The 15,701-nt window shown below is 36.1% G+C and overlaps 1 protein-coding gene and 1 pseudogene across 3 annotated transcripts in view; one reads left to right on the top strand and one right to left on the bottom strand.

Annotated features, from left to right (window-relative positions):
- Nucleotides 1-15,701, top strand: part of PYGL (glycogen phosphorylase L) — a 254,882-nt gene that overhangs the window by 70,601 nt on the left and 168,580 nt on the right. The gene's annotated exons all lie outside the window — the stretch shown is intronic.
- LOC103099423 (ADP/ATP translocase 3-like) lies at nucleotides 4,975-5,933 on the bottom strand (annotated as a pseudogene).

The raw sequence follows: 15,701 nt of genomic DNA, 5'->3' as shown, positions 1-15,701 counted from the left end.
ACCATCCCAGGGGTCAAATGAGATAACTGCCCAGTGTTTTCTACATTGTTGTACTTTATTTTCTTTTTTTTTTCAAATTCAAGAATATCACCCTGAAGCCCAATGTAATTTTTGTATACAATAAAAGTCAGCTTTTCTAAAGGAATTTGATATGATCTTGAAACCATAAGAAAAAATATTGGCATACAAGTGTATCTTTAGTAGCTTAAATGATATTGGTTAAGCTTTGTGTCAAATCATATTTTGTCCCCTTTTATTTTCCATTGAGCTGTTTCCACTTACCTGTTTAACAGGTACATTTTGATAACACTTGAATTTTTAAGTGCTCGCTTCCTATGGATGCTTATGCTTATGCTTATGGAGAATTCTTAGTAAAGTATCAAAAAAATACGATAATATGTCTAGAACAAGATATGACCTTAGATAACATTTAGTGTAACATTAATTTTACAGATATGGAAACTGCAGCCCAGGAATGAATATCCAAGTAAATGAATCAACTTGAGTGATTTTCATTTACACTGTATACCTACTGATATACAGTGAACTTGACTAACAAGGCAGAATATTTACTGTTCTTCAGGTTTCTGAAAAATCTAGGGAAGTAGAAGAATCATTTGAGGGTGGGACCATTGTAGAATAGAACTTTAGAATGATTTAAATATTTCTCAGCACAGTTGAAGGAAAAATTACATAGTTCATTTACCATGCCAACTATTTATTTTCTCTAATTAGAAATGGTACTGAAAAGGAATATGGATAAATGAATAAGATATAATTTTAGGCAATATTTTGAACCTCTCTTCTATTAAATACTGTATCAAAACAATAAAACAGACATATTCAGACTTTATACTCTTCTTCTGTTTGACCTCAAATAGAACTAAAAAGTAGACAGTAAGAAGGAATGGTCCTTGATATTGTGCAGCTTTCTAATCTAGGAGAGGGTTATGGTTATAGTAGACACAACCTTAGAACTTGAAATTATATCACCTGGAGTTGAATCCCAGATTTGCAGTTTATTATCTGTGTGTTGTTGAACAAGTCATTTGACATCTCTGATTCTTAACTTCATTGTTCTCAAAGTTAGAGAGTTGCACTAAATGTTTTTGCAAAGTTCCTTCTAGCTCATTGTCTTTAATCATAGATATAAGTACAAGTAATTTCAATAAAGAATGACACATAAATATATTAAGGTCATGAAGAACAAAGTTTGAAGTTTGAAAAATCAACTAGAGATCAAGGAAAGTCTTATGAAGAAGATGGCATTGTAATTGGGCTTCAAAGGGTGGCAACAGTCAAGAGAAAGAAAACCTTTGATATACAGAGAAGAAAATGAGCAGAAGCACGAAAACACAGCCCTAGTTTGGCTCTTGCATAGAGAGCTTTGGGGAAGTAATATAAAATAAGGCAGGGTAGGTAAGCTGGCACCAAATTGTGGAGAGCATTGAATTAAAATCAAAAGAGTTTGAATTTTAATCAATACACACACAGTAAGGAGTCACTGCTCATTTTGAGGTCCCAGTGATGTGACCACATCTGTACATCAGAATATTCTGGCAACAATATGACATGTGGAGTAGAAGTGTTGAGGGAAAAAGAGAAAAGGGAATAAAGAATACCTGTTTCAGGAAAATATTTATTTCAGAATTCTAAATCAGTGTTGTCAAACTCAAATAGAAACAGGGCCACTAAACCACAAATTGACTAATAATGCATATTGCCCTAGAAAGGCACTTTATTAACATTGTTATATTATATTTTTATTTATTTCATTAAATATTTTCCAATTTCTTAAAAAAAACCTGCCTAAACTTCTGTCTTAGAAAAAATACTAAGTATTGGTGCCAAGATAGAGAAATGGTAAGACTAGGCAATTCAGGTTAAGTGATTTGCTCAGGGTCACACAACTAGGAAGTGCCTGAGACAAGATCCCAGAATCTCCCTTCTCTAAGCCTGCCTTTTTATCTACTAAATCACCTAGCTGCCCCTTCCAGTTACTTTTTTTTTTAAACCCTTACCTTCCGTCTTGGAATCAATACTTTGTATTGGTTCCAAGGCAGAAGAATGGTAAGGGCTAGGCAATGGGCGTCAAGTGACTTGCCCAGGATCACACAGCTGGGAAGTGTCTGAGGCCAGATTTGAATCTAGGACCTCCCATCTCTAGGCCTGGTTCTCAATCCACTGAGCTACCCAACTGCCCCCTTCCAGTTACTTTTTGATCTACTTTAGACTGAACTTGGGAATTGTATAGACCACCAGAACTTTCTAGTCACATATTTGACATTTCTGGTCTAAATTAATGGCAAAGAAGATTTAGTGCTAGAACATAACCATCTGATCTAACCCCCTCATTTTACAGATTAGAAAACTGGCATCTAGAAAGGAAAAGTGGCTTGCTCAATATCACAAAGGCAATAATCAGAGATAAGATTAAAGCCAAGGTCCACCTACTTAAAATGTAATGATTTTCTAGACTGTACTTTACTGTTTCTAGGCAGTAGGAATAGAGAAAAGTGAACCAACTTGAGGAATGAGATAGATGCAGATTCAATAAAACTTTATAATTGACTCTCCTCCCTTACCTTTAACTTCCCAGGATAATGGAATCAGGGTTTCAAACATGGATAAAGATAATAATCTTAGTTTTATACATATTATAGTTGAGGTACTAGTGAGGCATCCATGTGTAGATAATCTCTTGTGGGTGTTTACATAGTATTATAGAATTTACATAGCTTTTCCCTAAAAAACAAACATATGGAGTAGGGAGTAAAAGCATCATTTAGTGTAAACTCATTTCTTAGAAAAAGAAAAAAATTTCTCCTTCAATCCAGACTGAATCAATCCTTCTAACAAAGAAATATATCAAATAGCTACAATGCCTGACAATGCAATGTTACATTGTGTCCCAAAAGCCATGTGTGGAGATGATAAACATGTCTCTTCTGAACTTCATTTTTATCAGTGGTGATGGAGTTTAATTAAATAGAATATTTTGAAGTGGTTACATAAGATCATAATGTTCTTAAAGAATGGAAAGGGAAGGGAAGAGGGATCCTTTAGGAAGAAAGAGAAAGAAAAGTTGGAGAAAAATTTTCTCACATGAAAGACATTTGAAATACATTTCATTCGACTGATATATATGAAAAGGAAGGAAGGGAAACAGGAGGTTAGAGAGAGGGTAAATTAATGGAGGGTTTATGCTTTTTTTAAATATTATTTTATTTTTCCCAATTGCATATAAAAATTTTAAACTTTCACTTTAAAAACACTGGACATTCAAAGTCTTTCTCCCTCTTTAACATCCCTCTAAGATGGTAAGCAATTTGATATAGACTACACATGTGCAATAATGCAAAACATTTCCATATTAGTCATGTGAAAGAAAATAGACAAAACACACACACAAAACAGTGAAACAGTATGCTTTGATCTGCATTCAGTCTACATCAGTTCTTCTTTCTGTAGGTGGATAGCATTTCTCATCATGAGTCCTTTGGAACTGTCCTGTTGCTTGCTAAGAATAGCAAATTCATTCACAGTTGCTCATATAATATTGCTGTTACTGTGTACAGTGTTCTCCTGACTCTGCTCACGTCATTTTGCATGAATTCATGTCTTTCCAGATTTTTCTGAAATCATCCTACTTGTCATTTCTTTTTTTTAAAAGAAATGTTAGTTTAATAACTTGATATATTTATGTACTTCCTACTGATCACATTACTCAAGTGATCAATTACAGAATCTAGAATTACTCTGCAATTGTTTTCCCTTTCCATTTGAAAGATTCCTTTGCTACAGAATATGAAATAGTGCTACAGCAATGTAAAGTTACCAGAACAGTAGGGAAGACTAGAGAAGCCTTGAATGATCCTCTGAAGAATTTAAGTTAAGTACTGAAGAATTTATTATTTATTATTTTTAGCTGAACTTATTATTCAGATAAATTATTTATCTGAAAACAAAGAAGACCATTCTGTTCTATGCTACTCATGTCAGCTTTTCCCACAATCAGCTACTAAATTTTTATTTTATCAGCCCACTGCAGAAATGTAACTATTGGATAATACTCAAATGTATAACAAAGGTTATACTTGTATTCATATAAGTAAAGATTTTTCCATGGTATATTGAAAGTACTAGATTTGAGCCCCAGTTCTGATTCAGCTATTTTTTTTTACTGTTATTTCACCGCTATGATTCTTTAGGTGTCTTTTTCTATAAAAGATCATGGTCAAATTTTATTTTTTTAACTAGCATAAAAGCAGCTGTGCAATTCAAACACGTGTAGCAGGAGTCAAGAAGGCTAAAATTTCTTCCATTCAACTAATTATTTTCATGTTAAGATCATTTCTTTGTATTTAAGCTTTTAGGCAGGTCATAAGAGCAACCTATTTTTGATAAATCTTAACATATGCCCTAGTATATCTACTGAATTCAGTAGCTAATTTGTGTTACCATGATTAGTAAAAAAAAAAAATCAGTATCTGTAGCATGTGCTCACAGCCCCAAAAAACTCACCACAAACCATGTTTTATAATCTAGTTATTACATCAGGAGTCTTAAAGTGTTCTGTGTATTTATTGTTTTACAGCAGAATGCCCAATACAGAACATCATAACTGCCAAATAGTCAGCTGTGCAAAATAGTATATATATAGTCCTTAAGTACAAATGGGAGACATGATTTTTTTTCTTTAATAAATTATTTAAACACAAATTTATGGTCTTACAAAATAGCATTAAACTAGATGGTCTAAGTTGATCTGCCTTCTTGGACCCACAGTAACTGTTATTTTTCCCAAAACCAATAGAATCAATATACTGAATCATCATCAGTTCCATTGTGTGAATAATGGATCACAATAAATGAGTCCCTTTTTCTAAGAGTTTTTCCTGGCTCCTCTACAAACATGATCTGACCTGGATAAAAAAAAAAACAACAGGAATTTCTTGAAGGTCAATGGTCCAAAATGCTAAGTATGGTTAAGTATTCAATATGATTTATATTCACTGTTTCCATTTTTAGGTAGGATGTACTTAGATTACATTCTTTAGTTCATAATACAGGACAAGTACAAAAGCTCCACCAATGCCTCTAAGAATGTTGGACCAGGCACCTTTGAAGAAAGCTTTGCCACCCTCATCTTCAGCAAACTTCCTCCAGCAGTCAGTTGTCCCAATGAACATGAGATCAGCTCCTTTGCACTCAGACTGCATCATCATTTGTCGCCTTACTGTATCAAAGGGATAGGAAACCACACCTGCTACAGCAGTCACTGTTTGTGCAGCCATCCAACTTATCACAATATGAGTGTTCTTAGGATCTGGAAGCATACCTTTTGCTGTATCATAGATCCCAAATTAGACTGCTCTATAAATAATAATACCCTGCACTGAGACATGGAAACCTTGATATAAGCCCCCAATTCCATCAGACTTGATTTTCACAAGGCAGTCTCCCAGGCCTTTGAATTCTCTCTCAGTGCCAGATTTCCCAAAATCAGCTGCCAAATGGGTTCTCACAAAATCCAAAGGGTAGACAAAGCAGAGAGAAGTGGCTCCAGCTGCACCACCAGAGGCAAGATTCGCAGCAAAATACCTCCAAAATTGCCTGTGCTTATCCACTCCTCCCAAAAACACTTCCTTATACTTATCCTTAAAGGTGAAGTTAAGGGCATGGGTGGGGAAATATCTGTTGACATTTGCTAAATTTCCCCACCAGAAGGAAAGCATCTCATGTTCCTTTGGAATTCAGACTATACAGTCCATAATGCCTTTGTACTGCTTATCTGCAACAATTTGTTTACTTTCATGCTTCACCTGCACTAGTAGCTTGATTCTCTCGATGGGGGCCACCATGGTCTTGAAAATATCAGTGGCGATGCCACTGGCCAAAAAGTCCTTAGCAAAAGAGATGGCCTGTTCCATTATTGTTACAGATGTGGTGGAATTGGAAACAGAAAGCCCATGAATGAGGGCTGAAAACTGGAGAACGCTTTGCTGTATGAACAGACCCTTGCTACTGCTCTAACCAAAAAGCCTTGTCATTTCTTACAAGACATTGTAATGTATTCCATTACAATAATATACTACAACTTGTTTAGTCATTCCCCACTTAATGGACATTCCCATAATTTCCAATTCTTTGCCTTCACAAAAATAACTGCTATATTTTTGCACAAATAAATCTTTTTCTCGTCTTTTGATCTCTAGGATATGGACTTGGTTTGCTGAGTCAAAGGTTAACCATAGTTTTTTTTTTCCACTTTAAACATTATTTTATTTGGTCATTTCCAAATATTATTCATTGGAAACGAAGATCATTTTCTTTTCCTCCTCTCCAACCCCTTCCCACCACCTCTCCCGTAGCCAACGCATGATTCCACTGGGTATCACATGCGTTCTTGGTTTGAACCCATTTCCATGTTGTTGGTATTTGCATTAGAGTGTTCATTTAGAGTCTCTCCTCAGTCGTATCCTCTTCCCCCCTGTAGTCAAGCAGTTGCTTTTTCTTGGTGTTTTTACTCCCATAGTTTATCCTCTGCTTGTGGATAGTGTTTTTTGGATCCCTGCAGATTGTTCAGGGACATTGCATTGACACTAATGGAGAAGTCCATTACCTCTAATTGTACCACAGTGTATCAGTCTCTGTGTATAATGTTTTCCTGGTTCTGTTCCTTTCTCTCTGGATCACTTCTTGGAGGTCGTTCCAGTCTCCATGGAATTTCTCTACTTTATTATTCCTTTTAGCACAATAGTATTCCATCACCAACATATACCACAATTTGTTTAGCCATTCCCCAATTGAAGGGCATCCCCTCATTTTCCAATTTTTGGCCACCACAAAGAGCCCAACTATGAATATTCTTGAATAAGTCTTTTTACTTATTGTCTCTTTGGGGTACAAACCCAGCAGTGCTATAGCTGGATCAAAGGTCAGACAGTCTTTTATCACCCTTTGGGCACAGTTCCAAATTGCTCTCCAGAATGGTTGGATCAATTCACAACTCCACTAGCAATGTATTAAAGTCCCTACTTTGCCACATCCCCTCCAGCATTCATTACTTTCCATAGCTGTCATGTTAGCTAATATGCTAAGTGTGAGGTGATACCTCAGGGTTGTTTTGATTTGCATCTCTCTGATTATAAGAGATATAGAGCACTTCGTCATGTGCTTATTAATAGTTTTGATTTCTTTATCTGAGAACTGCCTATTGTAACAAGGGAATCACTTTAAAAGACTGATATATATTAATTTAAGGTCGCCAAGGAATCGGCTATGTAATTCCTAAATGAAAAACTCAAGTCAGCCGTCAGCCTTTTTTGGAGTTTAATTACAATAGGAGTAAGAAGGGAATTAGAGATAGAGAGAGAGAAAAAGGGAGAGAAGGGAATAGGGCTTAAATACCCGTTCTGTTTAGGCTGGGCCAAAAGGCCCAAGCCCTTAGATAGCTGGGGCAAAGAAAAGAGATCAGTCCCTATTACTAACGTGTCCAAAATGGAGAAACAGTCTCAGAGGCCCCCACCTTCAGTTTCCTTCAGAGCAAGCCTTCTCAGAGCCCAGGAACCACACCGACCAAAACCTCAACCACCTCCTCGAGTCTTCAGACCCCCTATCTTTAAGGAAAACCATCCAAGTTCCTCCCCTCCTTTCTCCCATCTACCAATCACTGTTCATCAATTTCCCTGTGCCAATGGAGGCTCTAGCTTAACCCAGGACCGCCCAGAGGTTTCTGGCTTTTGCACATGTCTGTTGAAGGTCATATTTTCAAATGATTAAATCTTTACTCCTTTGCTACAGCCCTTTCTAAATCCTGTTAACTTGAGTATGGTAGAGATTGGAATAATTAAATTTTGATCTAGGCTGCAGCCCTTACTCAATCCTATTAGGACTGAATAGGGTGGAGATTTATTCCAAGTATCTCCATTGTATCAATTCTAAAATCAATCAAGACTCAAAGAAATTCCTGTTCTATGCTTAAGCATAGGTCAAAGTCCTTTCCATTGTTCAGCAAAAGGTTTCTGTCCTAAAGTAATCTTAAGAAGGGAAGAGAAGGAACCTCCCATGCCAATGGGGTTCCCATTCCAATAGACTATCAGTAAGAAATTTTCCAAGTATGAAATATCCCAATGGTGAAATTTCCAACATTTATAAGTCTAAGGAAATTTGAGGTTTACACTATCCATGTCCCTTGCCCATTTATCAATTGGAGAATGACTTGATTTTTTGTACAATTGATGTAGCTCTTTGTAAATTTGAGTAATTAAACCTTTGTCAGTGGTTTTTATGAAGATTGTTTCACAATTTGTTGCTTCCCTTCTGATTTTAGTTACAATGGTTTTGTTTGTACAAAAACTTTTTAATTTGATGTATTCCAGATTATTTATTTTGCATTTTGTGACTCTTTCTAAGTCTTGCTTGGTTTTAAAGCCTCTCCCTTCCCAAAGGTCTGACATGTATACTATTCTGTGTTCACCTAATTTTCTTATAGTTTCCTTCTTTATGTTCAAGTCATTCACTCATTTTGAATTTATCTTGGTGTAGGGTGTGAGGTGTTGATGTATTCCCACATTGTCCTCCAATTTTCCCAGCAGTTTTTATGAAACAGTGGGTTTTTGTCCGAAAAGCTGGGATCTTTGGGTTTGTCATATACTGTCTTGCTGAGGTCACTTACCCCGAGTTTATTCCACTGATTCTCCTTTCTGTCTCTTACTCAGTACCAAATTGTTTTGATGACCGCTGCTTTATAATATAGTCTGAGATCTGGGACTGCAAGGCCCCTTACTTTGTATTTTTTTTCATTATTTCCCTGGATATCCTTGATCCTTTGTTCTTCCAAATGAACTTTGTTATGGTTTTTTCTAGATCAGTAAAAAAATTTTTTTGGAAGTTTCATGGGTATGGCACTAATTAGATGGATGAGTTTGGGTAGGATGGTCATTTTTATTATATTGGCTCGTCCTACCCATGAGCAGTTAATGTTCTTCCAATTGTTCAAGTCTAGTTTTAGTTGTGTGGAGAGTGTTTTGTAGTTGTGTTCATAAAGTTGCTGTGTTTGTCTCAGCAGATAGATTCCTAAGTATTTTATTTTGTCTAAGGTAATTTTGAATGGGATTTCTCTGTCTAGTTCTTGCTGCTGAGCTGTGTTGAAATATATAGAAATGCTGATGACTTATGTGGGTTTATTTTGTATCCTGCAAATTTACTAAAGTTGTTGATTATTTCGATTACCTTTTTGGTTGAATCTCTAGGATTCTTTATGTAGACCATCATGTCATCTGCAAAGAGTGATAACTTGGTCTCCTCCTTGCCTATTTTGATGCCTTCAATTTCTTTTTCTTCTCTAATTGCTACTGCTAGTGTTTCTAGTACAATGTCAAATAGTAGAGGTGATAATGGGCATCCTTGTTTCACTCCTGATCTTATTGGGAATGCATCCAGTTTATCCTCATTGCAGATGATATTAGCTGATGGTTTTAGATATATACTGTTTATTATTTTTAGGAATGACCCTTCTATTCCTGTGCTTTCTAGTGTTTTTAATAGGAATGGGTGTTGTATTTTATCAAAGGCTTTTTCTGCGTCTATTGAGATAATCATGTGATTCTTGTTGGTTTGCTTGTTGATGTGGTCAATTATGTGAATGGTTTTCCTAATATTGAACCAGCCCTGCATCCCTGGTATAAATCCTACTTGATCATGGTGGATGACCCTTCTGATCACTTTCTGGAGTCTTTTTGCCATTATCCTATTTAAGATTTTTGCATCTATATTCATTAGGGAGATTGGTCTATAGTTTTCTTTCTCCATTTTTGCCCTGACTGACTTTGGAATCAGTACCATGTTTGTGTCATAAAAGGAATTTGATAGAACTCCCTCTTTGCTTATTATGTCAAATAGTTTGTATAGTATTGGGATTAACTGTTCTTTGAATGTTTGATAGAATTCACTTGTCAATCCATCTGGCCCTAGGGATTTTTTCTTAGGGAATTCTTTGATGGCTTGTTGGATTTCATTTTCTGATATGGGATTATTTAAGAATTCTATTTCTTCTTCTGTTAGTCTAGGTAATTTATATTTTTGTAAATATTCATCCATATCACCAAGATTGATATATTTATTGCTATATACTTGTGCAAAATAGTTCTTAATGATTGCCTTAATTTCCTCTTCTTTGTAGGTGAGGTCCCCCTTTTCATCTTTGATGCTGTTAATTTGCTTTTCTTCTTTCCTTTTTTAAATTAGATTGACCAGTAATTTTGTTTTGTTTTTTTCAAAGTACCAACTTCTAGTCTTATTTATTAGTTCAATAGTTCTATCACTTTCAATTTTATTAATTTCTCCCTTAGTTTTTAGGATCTCTAGTTTGGTTTTCTTCTGGGGGGGTTTTCATTTGTTCACTTTCAAGTTTTTTTTATTTGCATTTCCAATTCATTGATCTCTGCCCTCCCAAATTTGTTAATATATGCACTCAGGGATATGGATTTTCTTCTGAGTACTGCTTTGGCTGCATCCCATAAGGTTTGAAAGGATTTCTCACCATTTTCATTTTCCTTAATGAAATTATTAATTGTTTCTATGATTTGTTCTTTAACTGATTTTGTACTATCATATTATTTAACTTCCAATTAGTTTTTTATTTGGCCCTCCATGTACCCTTACTGATCATTATTTTTATTGCCTTATGATCTGAAAAGGTTGCATTTATTATTTCTGCTTTTCTGCATTTGTATGCCATGTTTCTGTGACCTAGTGTATGGTCAATCTTTGTGAATGTGCCATGTGGTGCTGAGAAGAAGGTGTATTCCTTTTTGTCCCTATTTATTTTTCTCCATATGTCTATTAACTCTAATTTTTCTAAGATTTTATTCACATTGTTTACTTCTTTCTTATTTATTTTTTTATTTGATTTATCTAAATTTGATAGTGGTTGGTTTAGTTCTCCCACTGATATGGTTTTACTGTCTATTTCCTCCTTCAATTCTCCTAGTTTCTCCATTAGAACTTCGGTGCTATACCATTTGGTGCATACATTTATTAGTGATATTTCCTCGTTGTCTATATTCCCTTTAAACAGAATATATTTACCTTCCCTATCTGTTTTAATCTGGTCTATTTTTGCTTTGGCTTTGTCTGATATCATGATTGCAACTCCTGACTTCTTTCTATCAGTTGAGGCCCAAAAAGTCCTGACCTTTTGAGTATCTATCCAACTCATGTGTGTTTCTTGAAGACAACATATGGTAGGGTTTTGGATTCTAATCCGTTCTGCTATTCATCTATATTTTATGGGTGAGTTCATCCCATTCAAGTTCAAAGTTATGATTGTCACATGTTGATTCCCTGGCATTTTGATAACTTCCCCTAATTCTGACCTTTCTTCTTTAGCTATAACCTTTTAAACCAGTGATTTTACCTTAGATCAGTTTCCCTAGTCCCCTCCCTTGATATGCTTCCCCTTTTAGCCCCTCCCTTTTTGTTCCCTTCCCCTCCCACCTCTCCTTCTCTCCCTTTTTATACTCCCTCCCCCTCTCCCTCCTTAATTTCCCCTTCTCTCTTACCCTGTTGGATAAGATATAATTCAAGATCCCAATGGATCTAGATGTTCTTCCCTCTCAGAGTTGATTTTACTGAAAGTAAGGTTTAAGTAATACCAATTTGCACTCTTTTCCTATCCTTCTTATAGGAGAATTCTTCCCTTCCCCTTCCCATGTGTATCTTTCTGTGACAATGATTATTCTATTTACTTTTTTTCTATTTCTTGAAGTATATATTAGTACCATCAAAGATATCCCCCTCCTTCCCCCCCTTTCTCCATATCGTTTTGATGCCCCAAACTTTCCCTATGCGTGATTCTTCTTACTACTCTAATGATGTATACAATTTTTGAGAGTTACCCATTACATTTTCCCCACATAATAATATATATAATTTGATATAAATGTAGTCCTTATAGAAGAGAGTTTGGATAAAAGAAAAAGATAACATTTTTCTCCTTTTCCCTTTCCTTCATATTTACCTTTTTATGTTTCTCTTGCTCTTTGTGTTTGGATGTCACGCTTTCCACAGAGCTCTGGTCTTTTCTTTATGAATACTTGGAAATCTTTTTTGTTGAATGCCCATAGTTTCCCCTGTAAGTATATAATCAATTTTGATGGATAGCTGATTCTTGGTTGAAGACCCAGCTCTCTTGCCATTCTGAATATCATGTTCCATGCCTTATGGTCATTCAGAGTGGAAATTGCAAGGTCTTGTGTGACCCTGATTGAGTCCTGACCTTTATATCTAAATTGTCTTTTTCTGGCTTCTTGTAAGATTTTTTCTTTTGCTTGAAAGCTTTTGAATTTGGCAATTACATTCCTGGGGGTTGTCTTTTGGGGATTTAGTGTAGAGGATATTCTGTGAAATCTTTCAATGCCTATATTGCCCCCTTGTTCTAGAATCTCTGGGCATTTTTCTTGGATGATATCTTGTATTATGGTATCAAAATTACTGTTTATTTCTGGCTTTTCTGGTAGACCAATGATTCTCAGATTGTCTCACCTTCCTCTGTTTTCCAGCCCTGTCACCTTGTCATTGAGATACTTTATGTTTTCTTCTAATTTATTAATTTTTGACTTTGCTGTATTAATTGTTGCTGTTTTGCAAGATCGTTGGTTTCCAGTTGCTTAATTCTGGTCCTTAAGGCTTGATTTTCTGCTTTGATCTTTTGGCATTCAGCTGTAATTTTTTTGGTTCTCTAATATAATTTGTTGGTTTTCTTTTTGAACCATTTCCTACTTCTCTTTCCAGAGGGCTTCCATCTTTCTGATGATAAGCTCCATTTGAGACTCTTCCAGGGCTTGTGGACAATTTTCATTTTTTTTCGGTTTTGCCTTTGTTTGAGTTTCATCCAGTATTTGCTCTGTAGCCTGTGTTTTTTCTCCATAAAAATTTTGAGGGTGATAGCTTTCTTCTTTGATTTCTTAGAGGGATTTTGAGGCTCCTGTGCACTGTTAGCCATTTTTCCCTGGATGTTTTCAGTTCCCTCTTTACTCAGAAATCAGAGTCTGCTGAGCAGGTTTTTTTTTTTTTTGTGTGTGTGTGTGTATGGAGTTGATGAGCAAGCTCTCTGTGTTCCTCAGTTCTTTGCAGCTTTTCTGGGTACTTTCCTCCAGGGGGGTGCTCAGTATCTTTGCTTTCTTGCCTGCCTGGTTTTCCGGCTTAGCTATTTTCGGGGGTGGGTCCCCAGCAGAGCTGGTCAATTCCCCAGGACCCCCACAAAAAAACACTCCATTTGTAACAGAGGGGCCCCGTTCTGACTCCCCAGCTCTGCCGGGTGCTGGCTCTGGGTACCTGAAGACTGTGCTCTCTCAGGTCTTGAGGTTTTTTACCTAGCTCCTTTGGGGTGGGAGCTGTCCTAGTCAGCTCCAAAGGGCGCAGAAGTGCCCTCTCCTCACTTCAGAGGTGCCCCTTGCTCGGTCGTCTCTGCATACGCTGGCCCCGGCTCTGGCCCTATAGGTGGGGGTGGGGCATGCTGGATCTGCTAGCGTTTGCATTTGGGTGGAAGCCCTTTCCCCCTCTTATAGGCTGGTAAAACTTGGGTCCCATGCACCTTCACTGCTGGTCCCCATTCTACAGTTCCTCCACTCCTCTGATATAGATTAATAAGGTCTTTTGGGGGTGACCCTTGTCATTGTATGTCGGGGAGAGTTAGTAAGCCACGTTTAGCTGGCCATCATGCTTACCAAGGATTATTTTTATGGAAAATACAAAGTACAAATGGATGAAAACATTTATAGCTCATTTTGAGTTGGCAAAGAATTGGAACCTGAGAGGGTATCCAGTCATTAGAGAATTACTGAACAGGTTATTGTATATAGATATGATAGAACGCTATGTGTGATTTAATGAAGATTGAAGTGAAAAGAACCAAGAAAACACTTTTTACAGGAACGACAATATGCATAATAACCTATTCTGGATGATGAAACATGCTACTAACCTCTTGACAGAGAGATGAGAGACTCGGTGTGAAGAATGATACATATATGTTTATTTTTTTCTTTTAGACATTTATATGAATATTTTTCTTTTGGATATGACAATTGCAGAATTTTATTTTTATTTCATTTTTAATCAATGTGGTGCAAGAGAGAGATGAACTACTCTAGTACTACCTTGCAAATTACCAAGTATTGGATGATCATTCAAAAATTCCTGCTATAGTCAACATAGAGGACACTACCTAGAAACTGACCTCTAAATCATCCTATGAATAGGACATAATTTTAAATCAAATTGTCTTATACAGTAAAAATTTGATAGGAGAAAAGTGAAGTGGCATACTTAAGTCAGTGAAAGATGCTTAACCTATAAACCACAAAAATATTATATTATTATAGACTCCTGTTAGAAATCTTCTATAGACAAGATCCTTTCCTAGGTAAAAATCAATGGAGGCTGTTTAATGTGGATTGTGTTAGAGAGAAATTATTGATTATCAAATATGTAAGAATCTGCTTATGAGATTGCAGAGCAAAATAAATGAAATTCTGAATCAAGACTGCTTGCAAATGATAGAATAACACTATGATCCTCATGTAAGTGCTGAGATTCAGCAATTATATTCAGCACAAAGGGGAATTGGCATCCAAATTTTTGACATAACATATTAATATAGTTAGAATGATTTACAAGCTGAATTTTCTGGGCTAAAGGCATATCTAAGTTACTACAATATCAAAAAGTTAATAATTGCCTGCTCAACAGTTAAAAGGAAAGAAATAATAATATTTGAATAATGAGCTAAAAGTAAGGTAAACCGGGTTAAGCAACATGCCCAGGATCACATACCTAGTAATTGTGTGAACCCTGATTTGAACCCCGGTCTTTCTAACTCCAGGCCTGGTACTTTATCCATTGTACCACCTTGCTGTGGTAGATATGGACTATGTTCTCATAAATAATTCATATGCACTCAAAATTAGCATTATCATTTGATTTAGAGGAAACCTGTGACCAAGGAACCAGTAATTGATAAATAAATGACATTATGCCCACGTTCTCAAGCTTTGAAACAAGATGACTGTTTTGCTGAAAATTTTTGAGATTCAGAAATTTTGGGGAAATGTGAAAAAAGAAACTAAAGGAAGATAAAATATAAAATATAGCCAGATTAAAAAAAAAAAACTTGAATGGAAGATAACTCGTCTTCAGAAAAAAGTGAAAATTTAAGTCGAGTAAACATGTTCACAAAAAAAATAAATCCCGGTATTCATCTTTAGATATAAATAGATAGCTAGATGTTGAAATAAGTCTTTACCTTTATACAGAAGAAAAAAAATTAAGGGTTCACAAAGAAACTAGTGCTTTAAATAGTAGCTCAAGAATGTTGAGGTTCAGTTAGCTTTCCTATATGCACAAAGCTACTAAAAAAATAACTTGTTGCTTTGAGTAAATCAGATACTGTTGTGGGGTTTTCCTTAATGGACTTCCCTGACCAGCAGGGTCCCACAAGGGAAGGGGCTCACCTTTGTGATGGGACCCGAGGAGAGGTAGGAACCGAGAACCAGGGTGGAAATGAAAGACACAGACAAGTCAGTGGTTGAATAGGGCAGGCAATCCCTATGATACTCCCTTAGATAGGAGAGTATGAGTACAAAGGAACACGAGGTGGATGAGGAGATTAAGATAGGAAATGCAGGCCGAGATGG

The sequence above is a fragment of the Monodelphis domestica genome, chromosome 1 (genome assembly GCF_027887165.1).
Source record: "Monodelphis domestica isolate mMonDom1 chromosome 1, mMonDom1.pri, whole genome shotgun sequence".
In the NCBI taxonomy this organism is placed as follows: domain Eukaryota; kingdom Metazoa; phylum Chordata; class Mammalia; order Didelphimorphia; family Didelphidae; genus Monodelphis; species Monodelphis domestica.
Note: the sequence above shows the minus strand (reverse complement) of the source record. Positions and strands in the feature narration are given on the sequence as shown.